The sequence below is a fragment of the Centrocercus urophasianus genome, unplaced genomic scaffold (assembly GCF_019232065.1).
Source record: "Centrocercus urophasianus isolate 14NV4802_14NV808 unplaced genomic scaffold, USGS_Curo_1.0 seq_33, whole genome shotgun sequence".
NCBI lineage: Eukaryota > Metazoa > Chordata > Aves > Galliformes > Phasianidae > Centrocercus > Centrocercus urophasianus.
The window spans coordinates 8,477,618-8,496,510 of record NW_024884900.1 but is presented as its reverse complement, the minus strand read 5'-3'; the positions used below and the strand labels follow the sequence as shown (position 1 = coordinate 8,496,510).

General features: G+C 46.1%; 1 long non-coding RNA gene across 1 annotated transcript in view; it reads right to left on the bottom strand.

The window, feature by feature from the left end:
- Window positions 1-136: 136 nt before the first annotated feature.
- The window catches only part of LOC122166462, a 42,283-nt gene continuing 23,526 nt past the window's right edge, over window positions 137-18,893 (bottom strand). Inside the window, exon 3 of the long non-coding RNA XR_006170814.1 lies at window positions 137-353. This is a non-coding gene — a long non-coding RNA (uncharacterized LOC122166462). The remainder of the gene's footprint in view (window positions 354-18,893) is intronic.

The window sequence follows — 18,893 nt, the reverse complement described above, 5'->3', positions numbered from 1 at the left end:
CCGCGGTGGGTGCTGCACAGGAGGCTGCGGCGCGGGCGGACGGCTGGGTTCCTCCGGGGCTGGAGGCAGCTGTGCGGTCGGCGGTGGGGCTGGTGGGGCCGGAGCCTCCGGCCGTGGGGCGAGCGCGGGGCTGGGGCAAGGTACCTCCGGCTGAGGTTCCAGCTGGGGCTGGGCCAGAGGCTGGGCCACCTGAGGGCAGGGGTCTTTAGGCACCACGGGCTCAAGTATTGGGTCTTTGCTGCTGTCCTGGCTCTTCTCTTGGCTCCTCTCTAGTCCTGATATCTTCGGGACAGCTGGCCCCCTAGCACCAGGGTCGGCATTTTCAGCGAGCGTACTGACTCCTAACTCTTTATCTGCAACAAAAAAGAGAGACAGAACAGGTGAGTGTGTGACTACACAGGCAAAACCAAGCGCAAGCTATCTGCCAGAGCCGCACTCCAGGCAGACACATTTTGGTTTCATACTGAATTGAACCCAAACAGAAGCAATTTCCAGCAATGTCCCTAATCCTCAAGTCCTTCTCTTAATATTTCTTCTCCTATTGCACCATAACAAGAAAGTTTCTGTGTCTTCATTAACGCATGAAAAAAGCAACTACACAAAACTTGAGCGCAGTGGCTCTAAAATCCTCCAGTCAGACCTCCCCAAAAAAACACCGTATCTGTCTGAAGGAGGATGCCCTGAAGTGCTCGTTTTGTTTTGTCCTGTGCATTCAGCACAGCAGACACCGGGTTTGTTGCACCGGCCTCCCAGCTCACGTCTCCTCGGGATTCGTTTCCCACTCTGTCAGTGCAACCACTGATCATTAAAGAAAATGAGGCCGCTACAATAAACACGTGACTCCAAGACCGGGCTGTGCAACAGCCCCGATGAACTTTAATCATCTGCATGTGTATTTGGCCAAAGCAGTCTCTCTCAGTGACCATATAAAATGTAATGCAAGTACATAGGGATACATGTACAGAGCTGGGAAAATCCCCAGGGGAGGGCTGTGCAGGATGCCCAGCATCACTCCCTGCCCAGGAGCACCTCTCTGCGCCATCTACACCTGTGCTTACCAACAGCACTGCTATTGCTTGGGCTTCCAAATGAGCAGAACAGACAGGTAGGGAAAATGCTATAATTTTGCCTCGATTTTCTTTTGGTGGCATTAATTTTGGAGACTGTTCTTCAGAAGAGTGGCCAAAAAAGTTTGGAGGGTGACATACATAGTCCTGAAATACGTCTTCTTTAAAGACATGAGCAGGGCAGCCAGGCTGCATATGTGTGCATCTGCTTCTCTCCTTCTTCCCCCAACAATTCTCCTCAAAATAAACCACCTGCTACCAAAGAGAAAGCCTGCTCACTACCATTATTTTCTGTTATTGTTCCTCTATCATCACTCCCTCACCAACCCACTGAGGGAGGAAATGCACTGTGAGCTCTGTGCCTTATTGCACAAATTCTGAACATTAAAATGCTTACTGGTTGGAAGACAAGGCTTCCTTGGTTTGGCTGGCCACAGAGTGACTTGTTTGGGTCCTCCAGCTGTGTCTCTTTAATACTAATGACTGCTATTAAAATTATAACACTTGCTACGCTGGAGTTCTCCTCACTGGGGCTTCACAGAGACCTCCCACTTCAGTCACACCCCCAAACTTCTGCCAACAAGTATTTGGTAGAATGGTTTGAGTTGGAAGGGTCCTTTAGGATCATGTAGTTCCAACTCCCTGCTACAGGCAGGGACACCTCCCTCTACACCAGGTTGCTCACTGCCCCATCCAGCCTGGCCTTGAGTGCTTCCAGGCTGGGGGCATCTACAACCTCACTGGACAACCTGTTCATCTGATGAATGACATCCCTGTGAGCAAGTTCAGGGGAATGCTGCCAACACAGGGTTGGAAAAGTGAGCATCAGCAGCTGCCGTGGGAACTGGGAGCCTTATTTACGTCAATACTGCATAGCAATGGTGTAAAGCTGGACTTTCAGCTTTGGCAATTACAAAGATGAAGCATATGGGAAACACACGAGATTTAAAGGACCCGGGGACAAGCACCCAGGTTTCCAAATAATCTTCAGACAGAAAAACTTCACTCATTCATCTGCCAGTGCTAAGGGATAAAATGAAGAAATGTAATAAATTAACACACATTCAGCAAGAATTGTTGACGGCTGAATTGGTCAAACCTTGATGTGAAGGAGAACAAATATCTACGATGAGAAGTATTTCTCCAGGCCACACAGAAGGTACACAGCGTTTGCCAACCTGCCCATCACTGGAATTGTTGGAGAGGGCTGTGCAGGGATGTGTCAGAGACTCTTCCTCATTCGGGTTTCTCATGCAGAGAGCCCATCAAACTGTGCCAGGCCCGTTAGTAAGTGGTTTGCTGGCCCTGTACAACAGCAGCAGCCCGGTGGAGACTGCTTTAATGGTTCATGAATAGGAGATGGGACAAAAGGGAGCTGCAAGGGAGAACTGGGGAGAGACAAACAAACTGAGTTGTTTGACGAGGGCGCACTGTGGGAGTACTCAGCCTGTAATGAGCACCAGGATCTCCTTGGGCGTTTGGATCAGGCCATGGTGGCAACAGGGAGACTCCAGAGGAATAAAAATAATAACTCTGCTGTATGCCCCAGGTCTTCCTCATTGCAATTGTGTTGCAGATTATTGCATTCATTCTTCGGCTCAATCTTGTCTGATCAAACATTATTCTAAGTTAAAGACTGATCACTGAATGTGTTAAGACAGGAGCCCAAAGAGGAAAGAAACGAGCAACAGTTTGTTGAGAAATAGTTTCCTAGACCTTACAGGCTTAAGAATGATGACATTTTGATTTTTGACAGAAAGGTGCAATAATTAGGGCTTTGAGGGCCTCGTTTAGTTATTAGAAATTCCCTTCCAGTTGAATACAGTAGGTGGGTGGTCTGAAAACTCAGCTGAGGTGATGCTTCTGAAGCTACAGGGAATACCTCGTGCTTGGTGCAATCATTAAGTCTTTCCATTTGATATCTTTAGTGTCTCTGGTGTGGGTAAGATTTATTCAGCACTATTCGCTGCCGGGAATTCAGTTCCTCCTCCCCTGGAGAGAAGGGGCGAGGAATCCTATCATCTCCTGGGTACTCTTTGCTGCTGCTTACATCTTCATTACACAGCCCCTTAAGCACCGTTCCTGTTAGTTCACGGCTTAGAAGATGCTGCATTCAGTAACATAACACTATTCCAAGTGTCAAACCCTGAACGTGTGCACACCTTCCCCCTCTCTCTTACCTCTCTGCACCTAAGCATCCACCCCACAACGCTATCAGATGTCCTGCAGCCTCTCTGAGCCTTGCATATTCCCCACATGCATCCCTGATAATTATGCTACATGAATAAGAAAGAATTCCTCATCCCACAACTTTTCTTTTGGGAGCTGAAATCCCACATCATTGATGAACACAACCAACCGCGTGTTTCGTATGCAAGGCTCAAGTCCTCAACAACAATACTTCACAGCCATAAGTACACCATCACTCTTTTCCTACCAACACATTACTTATGAGTGCTGACTGACTCACAAAAACCAAGGGGAAAACGTCCTTTGTGCACCCACGACAAGCTGACTTCATTTGATGGTAGTCTCCATACTCTGTTTTGGATAAATAACTGTGATGTAACTTCTGTGCTGGCAAAGGCTCCCCTTGTTCCACTGGACTGCTATTGCATCCAGCAGCAGGCAGTCTTTTAACTGAGAAAGGAACAAAGCCACAGTTCCATGTTCTTTGAAGAATGAAGAAAAACGCTGGCTGAGCTCATACCACCCAGACAGCACATGCAGCTTCCATTATCTTCCTTTCCTGTTTTGCCCTCTGATGTGTCTTAAATCTGAAATTCCTCTGTTTTTCACTTAACACACAAAAAGTGGGGATCACACAAGACGCAGGGCTCGGTCCCCTCCAAGTAACACGAGTGCAGTTATCCCTTGCTGTGTCTGCATGGTTATTGTTTGGTTTGGTAGGAGCAGACAAGGCCACACTGAAATCCTCCAAGCAAACCAAATGACCACAAGGGAACTAGAGGGACTCATCCTATGGAAGTGCCATGAACACACACACGTGCACTCCAGTGAGTCTGCACACATGTATGTCACGTGTAATACACACACACTTGTTTTCCAACCCAGATCTGTTATATGCATACATACAGATAACAAAGAAATACACCATGCATAGAAACACTTCCATAGAAAGACGTGGATTTTTATGAAGAACACAGGTTATATGCAGCAAACACCTGACATGCCGCTGTCTGTCTGCCCAAGGCACAGTAAAATTTGACCCACACTCCGTGTTCTGGCTCCTTTGTACCACACAGGTGATCCAAAAGAGCTACAGGATGGCCAGGGGCAGCCATTGGGAACATCACAGCCACACAACAGAGCCCTAAGCATTCTTCAGCCAGCACAAACACCTTGCTGAAATTCACCACATTTTACATTCCCAGAGGTTCACCAGTTCAGTGCACACACTCCTTTTCCCTGATCAGGTGTTGTCTGCAGACAGGTTCTACGTTTGCACCGAAGACCAAACCTGCTAAGCTCCAAGCTGGCTGCTCCCCGAGTGGCAGCTGAGCACACACGAATCGGGCATCTCTGACCTGACTGGGCAGTCCTTGGGAATGCAGTCCTTAAACAACATCAGGCATGGTGCTGCCAACACCAATTTAGAGGCCAAATGTTTATTTTTGAAACCCAAATCATCCACCTTTTCCATGCACAGCTTGCTTTGAAAACAAGAACACAGAACACTGAGCCCCTAGTGCTCCCCTTCACATCACGATTCATTCTTTCCATGTCTGCTTTGGGTCATCTTGAGAGAGCAATTCAGAATCAATACTGACTCTTCTGGAGGATGCTGGATGAAGCTCAAAAGTCCTTCCTGCAAAAGTATGGAAACTATCACAGTTTTCACTCTCTTGCACCTGCCTGTGTGCTCTTTGGGACTGAGCATTCAGCCTACCAAGGAAATCTTACAATTTTTATAGCATTATTAGATTTAAGAACAGCATGTGTTTTCTTCTGCTTCTTCAGCACGTTAAGCTCTGCTCCTGACAATATAATCTGTCTAGCCAAGATTTTCTGATAACTTATTTATGCAAGATAAAAAACCACACCTTTCAGAAAACATAAAATGAATTGCTTTGGTTGTAACACGGCGGTTGGTGCAAATTATCACAACCAATACAAGCTGCCCTAAGTTCTCTGAAGTCAATGGGATGCAGAGAATGTGCACCCTGCTGACCGCCAGCCTTGGGATGTACTTCCACAAGCATCCTACATGGCTTGGAATAATTAATCAGATGTAAGTCCTGACTGTACATTTCATATTGATTAGACATCACTCAATGAAACATTTGGATAAATAAAGGCAGGTGACAGAAACTATTACTGCAAAGGACGGGGAAGATTGTTGGCCAGCACGTATCAGGAGGGCCCCAGAGTGCTTCATCTGCTGTACTGCATACAGAATGATCTGCTAAAAACAACGCTTCATTTTTAGCACACAGCCATCTTTCATCCTAATTTCCAAAGATGCTAACAAAGTATTTGATTATGCAAATTAAAAACACGCATTTGAAAGTGTGTTGCAAGCCGCTCTGTCATCTGCTGATATCAATTATCCCACAGCAAGCAGGTATTTAGTACGACTGAGTAGCAAGACTTGTGGCACACTTTGTACTTAATCATAAAACAGAAGAAAAATCATTCAGGACAAAAGATTTTGCTACCTCCTGTTAGAAGTGTTTCTCTTCTGCGTGGAAATGGATTTATTAATTAATTGTCAACAATGAAGTTGCAGATCAATGAAAAGAAGCACTTAATGGAATTGCACGAGATGTTGACAATTCTTCAGTCACTGAGCTGCTGCTGGCCTTGATTTGAGAATGCAGAACCCTCCAATATTTCACATGAAACAAACTTATTTCAGCCAGCTGTTACACAGAACACAGGCCATAAATGTAACTCCTACATCCTGTATGCTGTGAGCATAATACTGAAATCACTCCATGTTTGATTTTTTTTGCCATGTCTTTACTTAGCAAAAAGGAATGGGATATGGCTTTCCAGAGGAAAGCAAAGTGCAAAACATCCAGATGCTCCTGTCCTACAAATCATGGTGTTTTACTTAATAGGAAAAAACTGCATGCATCTGTAGCATCCTAATGGAACCTAATAGAAAGCAACACCGGAACTCGATCCTGCTTCAACGCATGTGTGCACACATATGCACAGCAAGAGCTTCACTTCCAACAGGGGAGATCTCTTGGCTTCCCAACCTTTCCCAATAGGTAGTGATAAATTACTCGTTACCTGTGCAGCTCTGAAGCAGTCAATCACCACCTACCAGCACCAGAGTTTATTAAAGTGGATTCTTCTCGAGCAGAATGGAAATTTCCCACATAGGAAGTAATGCTGACAAATTAATTGGGGGCTATTCTTTGATAATACAGGGTTTGAGCACAATAAGCTTTCGCTTCCTGTTTCATTTTTGTGCCTTAATTAAAGAAGTATAAGGCCTGTAATCACAGCATTTGTAAAGCACACCCAGGCTCACAGAAACACAGACAACCCCTTCTACATCAGGATGAGGATCTACCTTTCCTACCACTGGATTTTCCAAGGCAGATGTAAAACCTCTGCAGTCAACAGAGGTTAAATAACCTGCCCAGCATGTGAGAGCTCATGCTGATCTCTGGTAAGGCTGACTTACACACAGAAGCAGGAGATTTTCCTCCCAACTTTCTAAAGTCACAGTAATGCACCACGGGCTTGTTAGGTGCATAAATCTCATCTGAGTAGTGTAAAGTTATCACCCATAGCAGTAAATTTCTAAGCATGTCATAGGAAAATATTCCTTCCACAAGGTTTTCCTTCCTCACCTTTTAATTCCACTTGGTTCTTGCCACTGTGTCAGAAAGAGACTTTCTCTGTAAGTCGCAGAACCAAAGAATCACCAAGGTTGGAAAAGACCTACAGGATCATCCAGTCCAACCAACCATTCATCACCATCACCCATTCCTTTAGAAGAGCGTCTCCCCCTTTTATCTCCACTGCAAGTTTTTCAGCTCCTGTCTTCCCACTCTTTCTTCCTACAGGTTCACCCACGTTCCTAATCCCTTCTCCACTCTCCTGCTAACCTGCTCACCCCGTAGGTTTCTGCACAGGCTGACAAGGACTGCTGGCCAGCAGCTGCACGGCTGCCCTACCAAAGCTGCCCTACACCAAAGCATTCCACCCCTTCCACCCCACTCACCACTCGGCTCCTCGGCTCCAGACCACGTCGCCATTCCCAGCAGCTGGGGCAGAGCTGGGGACGGTTTGCATTAAACACCTGCAGCTCTGCCCCGCTGCTGGTCTCGGCCTGTCTCAGCTACTGCAGGGCGTCCTGCCGAGGCCTGCATGTTCTGAGTTAACACACTGCCTCAGGTGTGTCTAGACTCAATCTCAATCCCTGCTCTCTCAGCTGGATGAGGTTTCTTCACCGTTTAACAGCTCTAACAACCTTACAGCACATGTATGTGCTGCTGCTTGCCCTCCTGGCTTTTGCACTGACCAGCTCAGGGCACAGGACTTCACACTTGAGCAGCCCTTAAACCAACCCTGCGTTGCAAAGAGACGATGATGAAAACAGCCCAAATCCTTGCTCTCCATTCTTCAGCCACATTTTGCTCCTTGCTTTGCAACCGCTCAGCTTCTGCAGCAGCCTTTTGCCCAGGAGCTTGCTGAATCTTTTTTGCAGTGTCTGCAGAAATGACAGCCATTTCTTGGCTACTTTGACACTGCAGAGGAACTCAGAAACGTCTGCCCCAGCCCAATGCCAGGTTGGGCTGGCTCCCAGACGGTGCCTTTCCTCAGTCCTCTGGCTGTCACACTGCACCCCACGGCCCACCCAGCTGCCCCTCAGCGCTGCCAAGAGGCAACGAGGTGGCAGATCAGGACACCAAGCAGTAAAAAGCAGGGAACAGTGAGGCCTCACCATTCCCTCCAATTATCAATAAGGATGGGATAACCTTATCACAAGATTAGCTCTGCCACAGGGGTTGGGAAGAAAAATGTTTGGGGCTTCTCTGTCAGCCCCCCTCCTTACTGCTGGTTTGTTCTGGCCATGTAGCTGCAGTGCTCTCCTGAACGCTCATCCCATCCTATGTAGCAGGATTGCTTCAATAAGCTTGAATAAAACTGGCTTTCAAAAGCAGCTTGAAAAGCATCACCTTATGAACACTGATCGAATGTAGCCTGACAGCTCAGTTTAATATATGAAGGACAAAAAAGATCAGTGCGGCATGTTTATATAGAAAAATAACACATTTATTCCCCCTGAGAGGTGTCATACCCATAACTCACCAGACACATAACACTGTTTCCTTTGTGAATTTGTTCTTCAGAGCCAAGAATTTTCAATTCTGATTTTAAAGGCACGATGTCAGTAAAGACACAGAGCACAAAACCCCAGTGCCCCTCCTGCTAACACCAAGGCGAAGCTCAGCAGGAACACGGCAATGCACACTTTTAATTACAACAGTTTTGGTCCTTTGTGTCTACAGGAAAACTTCACTAAGCCTCCAAATTGCAATCCCAACGCTCAGTGTTTCTTAGCAGTATTCTCACACTTGGGCACATTTTGCTGTGTTTCCAGTATTACAGAGGAAAGGGCTGATGGCAGCCAGCTGCTTAAGGCAGCACTGCTTAGGTGGGATTCTTCTTGTCTGGGTCATATTGGTAAGTGTAGAACTGAGAGTTCAAGCTCCTTGCTCACCCCAGCATCTCTGTAAACATCTCTTGGTTTCGTAGCTTTTTTAATGATTTGAATTTCTTCAGTTGTGCTAAAACACATCCCATGAGTTTGTTCTATTTTAAAACGTAAAAAAAGGGTCAAAATAATTGAACAGATTTGTACATACAGCTGTAATGTAACTAAAGATCTGCCCGCCCGTTCTGTGTTTCACTGCTTTCACATCATGGTTGATAAAAGCTTTCCTCTGTAGCTAAACGTGACTGCATACCACATTCCTCCCAGGTGGGACAGTGGTAGAGGACTTGAAAGAGTTTATACTAATTAAAATAGAAAATAATGTAAAATCAAGAAAAAAACACAACACCATCAGCAGCTCTTTGGCATGCACCAGTTTTGCTCTTAGACCATTCAGCAGCATTCTGTAAAGAGGAACGTGACGTCACTGAAGCTTACATAATTCAAGAACTGAAACGTGTTCAGCTTTTTTATTACAACCATTTATAGAGGAGCATCATTACCTCCTGCATAATTTGGTGCAGGTAATAAGAGCCCCTTATGGTCTGAAGACCTTATGATGCCTTCTCTACCTCTGCAAGGTGACTGCAGAACTACTTGAAAAGGTTTGCTCTGCCTTGACATCTTGTTTTCTTGACCATGGCTCTCCCCAGCCTGCTCTTGACATCTGCTGGATATTGACTGGCTTGCTCCAATTACTTGAACTAAACGGACTGCAGTCGGATGGCAGCCCTCCCCGTCACTGAAACTGTGTAAACAAACGGAATGAAATCTATTTGCTTAAATCAAATTAATTTCCAGACACGGAGGTGGGGTGATGACGGGAACCTGGCAAGTCTCAGAGAGATGTCGTTTTGTGCCAGCCAATCTGTATGAATGTTATTTGCAATCAGAAAGGCTGTGCTGCCGATCAGCTCTGGTTTCACATACCTCAGGACAGCTGGGGGCCTCCTGGTAGAATAAATTTTGGTACGGTAAAAGGTCCATTATATCCTAACTGCTCCACACAACAGGAGATGCTGTAACAGAATCAGCTGAACCACTTTTGCTACATTTACCCATGACATCGGGCTTTTTTTTTTCTTGTGAACATGTGAGAAAAGATTTTGCAAAAGAGAGTTTTTGATAGGGCTACGTAGGGCTACTGACTCATTGAACAGTGTATGCCCTCTGGGAGACCCCGAGCAGCAATGTGTGAGACACCAGACATCCCCATGCAGTCAGCCTTCTCCTTAACCCCTCTGGATGATCACCTTGTAACACGCAACAAAGGTCTGATGGTGCTCCTGGGGACATCACTTCTACAACAGTATGTAAGTTCTGCTTGAACAAACACTTAGACTTCAGTGAGCACAACTCACAGCAGTTGGCAAAAAATGAAATTTGTGGCTCTATTTTTTTATTACAAGGACAAGGGGGAATGGTTTTAAACTGAGACAGGGGAGGTCTAGGTTGGATATTAGGAAGAAGTTTTTCACACAGAGGGTGGTGAGGCACTGGAACAGGCTGCCCAAGGAGGCTGTGGATGCCCCATCCCTGCAGGCATTCAAGGCCAGGCTGGATGTGGCTCTGGGCAGCCTGGGCTGCTGGTTGGTGACCTGCACACAGCAGGGGGTTGGGACTGGATGAGCATTGTGGTCCTTTTCAACCCAGGCCATTCTATGATTCTGTGATCAACGTGAAAGCAAAATCCTAGTGAAAGCGCAAAGCAGGCATTGAGGGACTTGGGAGCTAGCGAGGATCAGCTACCAAGGTACATGTTGGCTTCTACCCCTACAGAACACTAAACAAATGCTGAATTGCTGTGAAAGGCCTTTTGCACACCGGAAGCCTCAGTGCCCTCCTTTACTCGGTGCTCGCTTATTGCCTTGCCCTTAACGAAAGCAGCGGAGCAGGATGTCAACTGGATTTTTTTCTTTATGACAGAGAAACTATCTGAGGAACAGTCGCATAAACACATCTTAAAGCACAGCAGCACCTGGGCTTTAACTTAACTTAAACTTAAGCACCTCCAGCTACTATATCAGCTCGGCATCCAGCCTGAACAGGTATCCTGTGTATGTTCCAAAGTGAACGATGAGCAGCGACGTCCAGAGAAACACCAAAACTGCCACACACATCCTTACACTATAAAAGTAATTAATTAGGTAGGATATGAGACTGACACCACCACGTCCGACAAATGGAAGAGACACCAGCAGCAGGGTGTAACGCCAGGGGCTGAAGACAACACCAATTGCTGCAGGGTTCTTTTGAAGTTGAAAACCCAGGAATTTTTTATGAGAACTGTAATCTTTAGTCTGTGCTGCTCCAAGACATCGTTTGAAAAATGTCCAACGCTCCGAACTTTTATTTTGATTCATGTTGAGCCGTGCTGAGGCTAATTATTATCCAGCAAATGGTGCATTCAAAGACTCACGTCTTGCACGCAGGGCTCTGTGTTGTTACCTCCACGTTGCAAGGAACTGCAATTCTGAAAGGATTAAAAGTTTACCAGCGCAGCCATGTAAAGTAGAAAATGAATTGTTCGCTCTTCTCATCTCTGTTTAGAAATTAGATTACAGGCTCCAAGTGAGCTGAAATACAGAATGAGGCAAATCCGTGTGATTAGCTCACAGGTGGCCAGTGAGCCTTTTCTATGCTTCAAAGTCTAGCAGATTCCCATTAGCTGCAATAATAAAAAGAATGTGTACTTATCCTTCGGCCCAAACCCAGCCCTGTGCCAACACGGCTACCTGCTGTGCTAATCCTCAGAACCAATATAATCATCCCCAATTGTTATTTCATAAGTTTGCTCAGCTGTCACTGGGGAAATACAGTGCATGTGGCACAGATCTGTGCTGTGGACGATATGAGAAGCACATTGCTGAGCTGGGACAGCCCCAGCTGCCAGCAGCCGCTCCCTGCTTTAAGAGAAAAGGCTTCAAATACGTAGAGCCACTTCGTGCCATTAATTGGGAGTGCTCCCTCTAAAGACACCAACAGGGACACCACAGTTAGGCCAGCTGCGTAAGTTGCACGCGATGCAGCGCACCAGCACCACCATTTCATTTGGTATTGTTTGATCTCCTGCACTGAGCTCAGTGGCATGATGTGCACACACCTTGGCCGTACCCTGCACACAACCACAGCACTTCCACAGCCTCTCAGTGTTCTTCTAGGCCCACACATTCTTCGACCTCCACGCTGCCACAAAGCAAAGCGAAGATCCCTTAGAGCAGAGCATGTTCCACCTCAGCTCTGGGCAGACCAGGAGGAGGATCACAGTCCCACAGTTTTCCCCAACACTGCTGATGTCTCCATGCCACGCTCCCTGCTCAGCGCTACCCTTTGCTATGCAATGGGCTGCTCCGGGGAAGTGATATAGATTACAAGTAACCCTTCTTCCATTTCCTCTTCTTAAAACCATCTTTAGACTGAACCAGTAAAGCTTGCTCACAGCGACACGGCTGCTGAAAGAAACATCTGCAAAGCCATCCCCAGCCCTGCCTCCAACGTGGCTCCATGCATGAGCAGCAGCTCCTGGCTCCCTCCTGATACACACACATTTGAGCAGAGACAGTCCTTAATACCCAGCAGGTGATACTTTGATTTGTGGGCTCATGGTGTGGGCTTGTTTGCACCAGCAGGCACAGTGTGCCCAGGTATGAGACCAGGGATCCAAGAGCAGCGTGTGAGCTCTGCACCTAGCACACCAGATCCCTCCCCCAGCAAAGCAGCTCAGTGCCTTCAGACGCTGGCAACCTCAGCTCTGCAAACTACAGCCTAGGAGTTTCCACATTATTTGCATGGCTTGGAGATGCAAAGCAGCAATGCCCCACTCAACACAGCCTCATCTGTGCCTGCAGCCTGGAGCATGCTACCTGGAAGTCTCCCAGCTAGCAAAGATGAGCCATGGAGAAATGAGTTTGCATTGCTCAACGTTCATTTTCATCTCAACAGCTGCATGACTTCAATTCCATTTGATTATCTGTTCATCTCCTCACAGGCCTCTGATGAATGACAACATCCCTCTCTGGACAGCACTGCATTGTGTGCTTGGCTTCCAGCAGCTTAAACTCCTGGAAGCAGGTACTAGCAATGCACGGGGTGCACACGATTTGGGGTTTTGCAGAGCTGCAATGAAAGGGGGTCCAACCTCTCCCATCACTCCCATCAGCAGGATCATGCCAAGGCCCCAGCCCCTGATCACAAAGCACTGTGTATTTTCCTAGGATTACATCAGCAAGCTGCCAGCGTGTACATTTCCCTCTTAATTCCTGCAATTTAAAGCAAAACATTTGAATCTTGGAAATTAACCAAACCAGAAGGAGCTGATGTAGGTAATTAATGCTAGCTAAACAAATAGACACACCAGACAGATTTTTAACCAACTGGGATGTAAATATTTTTACTTTTGTGGATAATCATACAGTCAAATCTGTTCTACAAATATCCACAATAATCCCTTTCCTTTTTTTCTCTCATTTGCTGCATGCCCCATGTGACGCAGTGTAGAAGTTCAGCTGCACAAACTAAAAGCACTTCCCAGCAACTCCGTGCTCGCAGTTTGGGTAACTGGTGTTCTTCCACATTCAGGAGTCAACACAGCTAACCCTGCTGCACCACGACAGCCTTTACACCTTCCACATCACAGAACCCGACCCCAAGCCTCCTCTCAGTTGAGGTCCTCATCTGAATCTCTTGCTGTCATTCAGCACGGCGGTGAGGTCGTTCCTGGCGCAGAGGCAGGAGGAGAAAAGCCCATTTCCATAACCTGCTTTGTTTCAAAGCAGCGGAGAGCCAGCCCTGCAAGCTGTCAGATGCAGACAGCCTTACACAAATGTCCTAAAATCAATGGGGCTGCAGATGGCAGTGTCGAACAGAAGGCTCAACGCCTTACAAAGTAAATTAAGAATAGGCCCATCTGTAACATGAAATATCCATCTCGGAGCGAGGGGAACCTTTACAAATAGCATTTATTTAACTTCAAGAAAGAAATACTTTAAAATTAGGAAAAAAAAAATCATTTTCAATTTATAGTGTTTTCAGTTCTTTTCGCAAGGGAGATGAAACTAGAAACAAACATTTGCTGGGCGCTGGGAGACCAAATCAAGCACATATGATGTTTCAACAGCAGCCCAGTGAAATAATCAATAACTTCCAATTCACACTATTGACTTTTTCACATCCTCGCAGGCATGAAACTTCAGATGAAGGCATTAGAGTCACCAAATTGTTCCATTTGCTCTACTTCAGATATTTTACACTGATTTTTTATTTTCTTTTTTTTCATGACAGCATGGAAGTTTGTTCAAGAGAAGCTCTTGAGAGTCAAAGTAGGTTTTAACACCCCAGAACTTTCACACTTTGCAACAACAGGCACAACTTTGTGCTTCATTCTGGGACTCCAGGCTGGTTTATCAAGAGTCAAAGAGAAATGCCTATTTCTCACTCAGTTTTGCCCTCTTTTACTGTCTTCTAATTTAAAATGACTTCAGGAAGAGTTCGTGGTCCCAAGGAAGAATGCCTTTTTTACTACCTCTGTTTAATTAGAATTACCAAAGGTTGCACACCTATACGCTTCCACCTTTACCATGAAAAACCTTCCATGTCAGTGCAGCACAGCCCCAACACACACACGCTTCCTGCAAGGCGCCATCAGCTTTCCCTGATATCCCTGTCTTCATATGAGATGGTTTTGATAACAGAATTCTGCACTATAGAACAGTCACAACAACAAATTGTTAGGACCACTGCAGAACAGCCAGAGCTCATTAAGTCCTGGAGAACGTTTGCAGCTATTTTGGCACAGGCCTCATTTGTTCTGACACAGGAAAACCCCATTATTTCACCAGGTTTAATAGGTACTAGTTATGCTGAAGCACATACTTCTTACAAGGCTATGAGAAGCTTTTAGCAATAACCCTTCAGGATGTACTGGGCAAAGTGATTTTGCAATGTCTCCAAATATATAGGAAAAAAATATCTGTGGAAAATCATCAGGACTCAGGGACGAAGCACTAGAGGAGAAGATTAAAGTTCTGTTCCAGCTCCCCGGGGACACTGTTCGGTCAGCATTTGTCCCCGTTTCCTCCTCCAAGTATTTAGATTATGAGCTCTTCAGCTCATGGGCTGGTGCAAAACAAGAATCAGTTCTTGCTTAAGGCCTCTTTCCATTGCTTTCATGAAAATAATGGCAGGGATTGAAAAAAGGTCAAATTCAACCCTGGCCTAACGCCACCACTCTGTGGTACAAAGGATGCATCTGAGTAAGAAAGTGAGTAAGAAAATGTAATACACAGTGATTAATTTTGTTCCACTACTTCTTGTTACACATTCAAATATATGAAAATTATCTAGTTGATTTTTTTTTTAAACTTTACAGTGAGGCTGACAGCCATGAGCTTTTACTAATCATGTCCTTTGCTCATTTGCTTAGCTTTCTGTTAGGCCCTGCCAATTACGAATACTTCATAACCATGCCCATACCCTTATATAATAAGCACAAGGCTGAAACTGTAACAGCCTCCAGTATAACACAGAAAATCAACTGGGCCCATTAGCATTTAGAAACAAACCATTAAGAGCTCCATTTAACAGATAATCCATTATAAAATACATATTTATGTGCGCGAGTGTGTGTGCATCTGTGTATTTATATGCACCTTTGCATACAAATATCTGTATGGTAGCTTACTCACTTGTGGTGCCCTGATGGAAGTGAGAAGGATTTAATTGTTGCCAAGGCAGGGATGTCAAACTGATGCACAGGGAAGAGGGAAAGCAGCTCGCACAAATGGCTCCGGCTGCAGGGGGGGGAAGTGTTCACTTCTTGCATCTCACCTCTAAGGGATCCAAGGCTCTGCTCCCAAGAGCTGCTAAGCCTGTGTGTGCTGGGAGCCCATGGACATCCACTGGAAGCTAACTTACAGTTCATTCCAGGGTAGCAGGAACGAAAAAAAAAGGACACTAATTTCATTGTAAACTGCTGGAAGCATTTAGAAGCCTGTCCTCTAAGGAAGGAGGCCGTGCCCGCAACAAATGCACCGATCGTTTTCTCTAAGTTACTCTTCCTGGCAAGGCTTAAACCTGGATTCCAGGAGCAGAGCACACACAGAGACACACAGCCTTCAGGAGACACACACCTGTGCCATCAGCGGCAGAAACCTGCCAGGCGCGTAGAATTTAATGGTCTAATCCTCCGCTTTCACAAAGACCAGATTAGCTTTAAATTAAATACTCTTGTTCCTTAAATTTCTTCCTTGTCAGGATGCCAGGGGAAGCTCTTAATCTTACCAAAGAGCCTGAGGCCATTCTGATGCCTCCACATGAAGACAGAAAGCAGTCCGCAACGCCGAGATAAGGCGGAGGTATTAAGCTAAGCTCACAGACCTGTAAATGTATATGCAGCAGGGACGCTGCTGGTTATCTCCCTCACTGCTGGAGGGGCTCGTTAGCCACAAACAGGGCTCTTGTCATCGGCGTCTCGCCACCACCTGCCCCTCATTCAGCACCCTGGGTCTGAACCGAGGCAGGCTGGCTGCAAAGCCGTGCGGTGACCTTGTGACACAGGCAGGGCTGGGCCAGCCTGTCCCCACGGCCGGACAGGAGGAGACAGAGCCGCTCCCAGGGTGGGATGGCAGTCAGATGTGGGGTGGGTCTCTGTGGTTTGGGGCTCCAGCCTCATTCTGGAGGTATGAAAGAGAAGAGCCTGCTGACTAGCGAGCTGCCCGCAGCGCAGCTTTCCACCTCCTCACCAGCGTTAGGTGACTAAAGCCTGATGGCAGACTGTAACGCACAGTGAAAATCTCCCTATCCCTGAAAAGGAAACTGCAGTCTTTACTCCCAGGAAAAATTAAAATTTATGAAGTAAACAAAGCTGTGAGGGCTCTGGAGCAGGGAGCTGGGATGGGTCAGAGTGGAGCAGAGGAGGCTCAGGGGAGACATCACTGCTCCCTGCAGCTGCTTGAAAGCAGGTGGTGGGGATGGGGGTCTGCCTCTGCTCCCAGGTAACAGGGATAGGATGAGAGGTGATTAAGCTGCTCCAGGGGAGGTTCAGGTTGGATATTAGGAAAAACTTGTCCAAGAGTGGCACAGCTGCCCAGGGGGTGGTGGGGTCACTGCCTGCAGGTGCTCCAGGAGACATGGCACTGTTTCAGTGGGCAGTATTGGTGGAAGGTAGACAGTGGGACCAAATGATGTTTGAGGTCTTTTCCAACCCCAGAGATTCCGTGACTCTAAGCAATGAGTATCTCTTTTCATCCTTCTCACCTGCCAGCCTGGAGAGACCACAGGCATTTTACCTTAAAACGAACACAACCCATTGCTGTATGGCTCAGTGAGCCACTCTGCACCCATCTGTATGGCATGAAACAGTCTGGAAGCGATTTAATCACTGTCATAACTCCTTGTGCCTCCACAGACAAACGTGGAGAGGAGCAGGAGCCCTGCTGGAGGACAGCAGGTCAACCCATGCTCTGCACAGCACACCTGCACAGACTAACTGAAGAAAACTCAAAGGTGAATTTGCAAAACTAGGTCAAATATGAATGAATGATATCAATCAATAGCTTCTCTAACTGCATATTTGTAAGATCAGATAAGAAAGAAAGGCTTTTACCCACACATCGCTTTATAGACTTTCCAACAGCTTACACACAAAGCACCCAGACACTTTAATTTCCACTTCAATATGAATGCTCCAGCCCCAAATGAAACCTATTAAAAATTAAATTCTTATATTAAGTTTAAAATGCTTCTCTTTTCTCCCCAGGTCCCATTAAATACTCTCCCTGCAGACAGTTTAGAAGACAAAAAAGATCCAAGAGAATATTTACAAAGAGAACAAAACCCCTGGAGGGTTTTTATGTTACAACAACATTAATCTATTTTAATCACATACCAGATTAAAAACAAACAACATTAAATGATTCTGTAAAGTGTCAAGTAAAAGTATATCTTTAGTGTAACAAAAAAAAAACAAGCAAAAAAAAAAAAAAAGCACTTAGAAATAGGGCGATTATGCTGTTCCACAAAGACAGAGCACTACAAAACCCAGACTGAGCCACAGAGCCACCGACGGAATGCTAAAAATCAACTGTTCACAAGGGCCTAATTTTACTTTTACAGCTCTCCCAGCTCTTCTCACTGCAGAGTTCACTCGAGCACATCAGAACATTGGTCTGAACGACAGCGTGTGGGTGAAAGAAAGGGAAAGCAAAGCCCAGCGCGTTGCACACTTCAGTGCCGAATGAAACCACTTCTCCCAGTGGTTTTGTGGCAGCCTGTCATGCTTTCACTTCTGCCAGCCCTGCTTTCCCAGCCCTCCTGCAGCACTGCTTGTTGTGCAGCATCTGGTGGGAACCTGAGCAGCTCCCCAGGGAGCTGCCCTGTGCTTGTGTCACATAGGAAGGAGATGGATTACCCCAGCTACTGCTTCTACCATTACCCTTGAAAACTCTGATGTCTCTGTCTCCCCACACTCAGCTCCAGCCCTGCCAACCTTTGAGCACAGCGTGGCCTCCCCTTACCTGCACACATCTCCACCTACTGATCAGCAGAGTTTTTTAGGGAACCAAGCACAGTGACAACAGCACGGCCACCAAAGGCCGCTTTGAGCAATTGCTTTCAACAACAGCAACGTTTTCTGTTCCAGACTCCAAGATTTTACTCAGCCTGCAATTATTTACATCTTCTTGAATTGTTTCAGTGCGCTGAACAAAAATATCTATTGAGCTGCCCACAGGTCATTCTGCTGAAGCACTCGAGTTAATTTAGAAGCCGACGCTGTGCATGAATAGTTCTTTCTTTCAGTATCCCCAGTCTTGCAATTGCTAATGCATAACCTCATCTGCTGTTGCCTGGTCTGCTTGGCTGGCTTTGCTACTTCACTCTGGTGCTCAATGTTGTTTTTTCTCATCTTGAATAACATATAATTGTGCTTTCACAATTGAGTTTGCCGTCTCACTTCTCAACAGACTTTTAATGAACACATGGCAGCATTTTCCATGACATTTTGTGGATCAGATGCACACAGCGTTGTAAGGACAAGTTTGCCCAAAAGTTACAAGCCAATCTTTTTCATCACAGTTTTATAACCACTTCTGCCCAGAAGACACTGGAGCAGCAGCTGAATTTAAGTT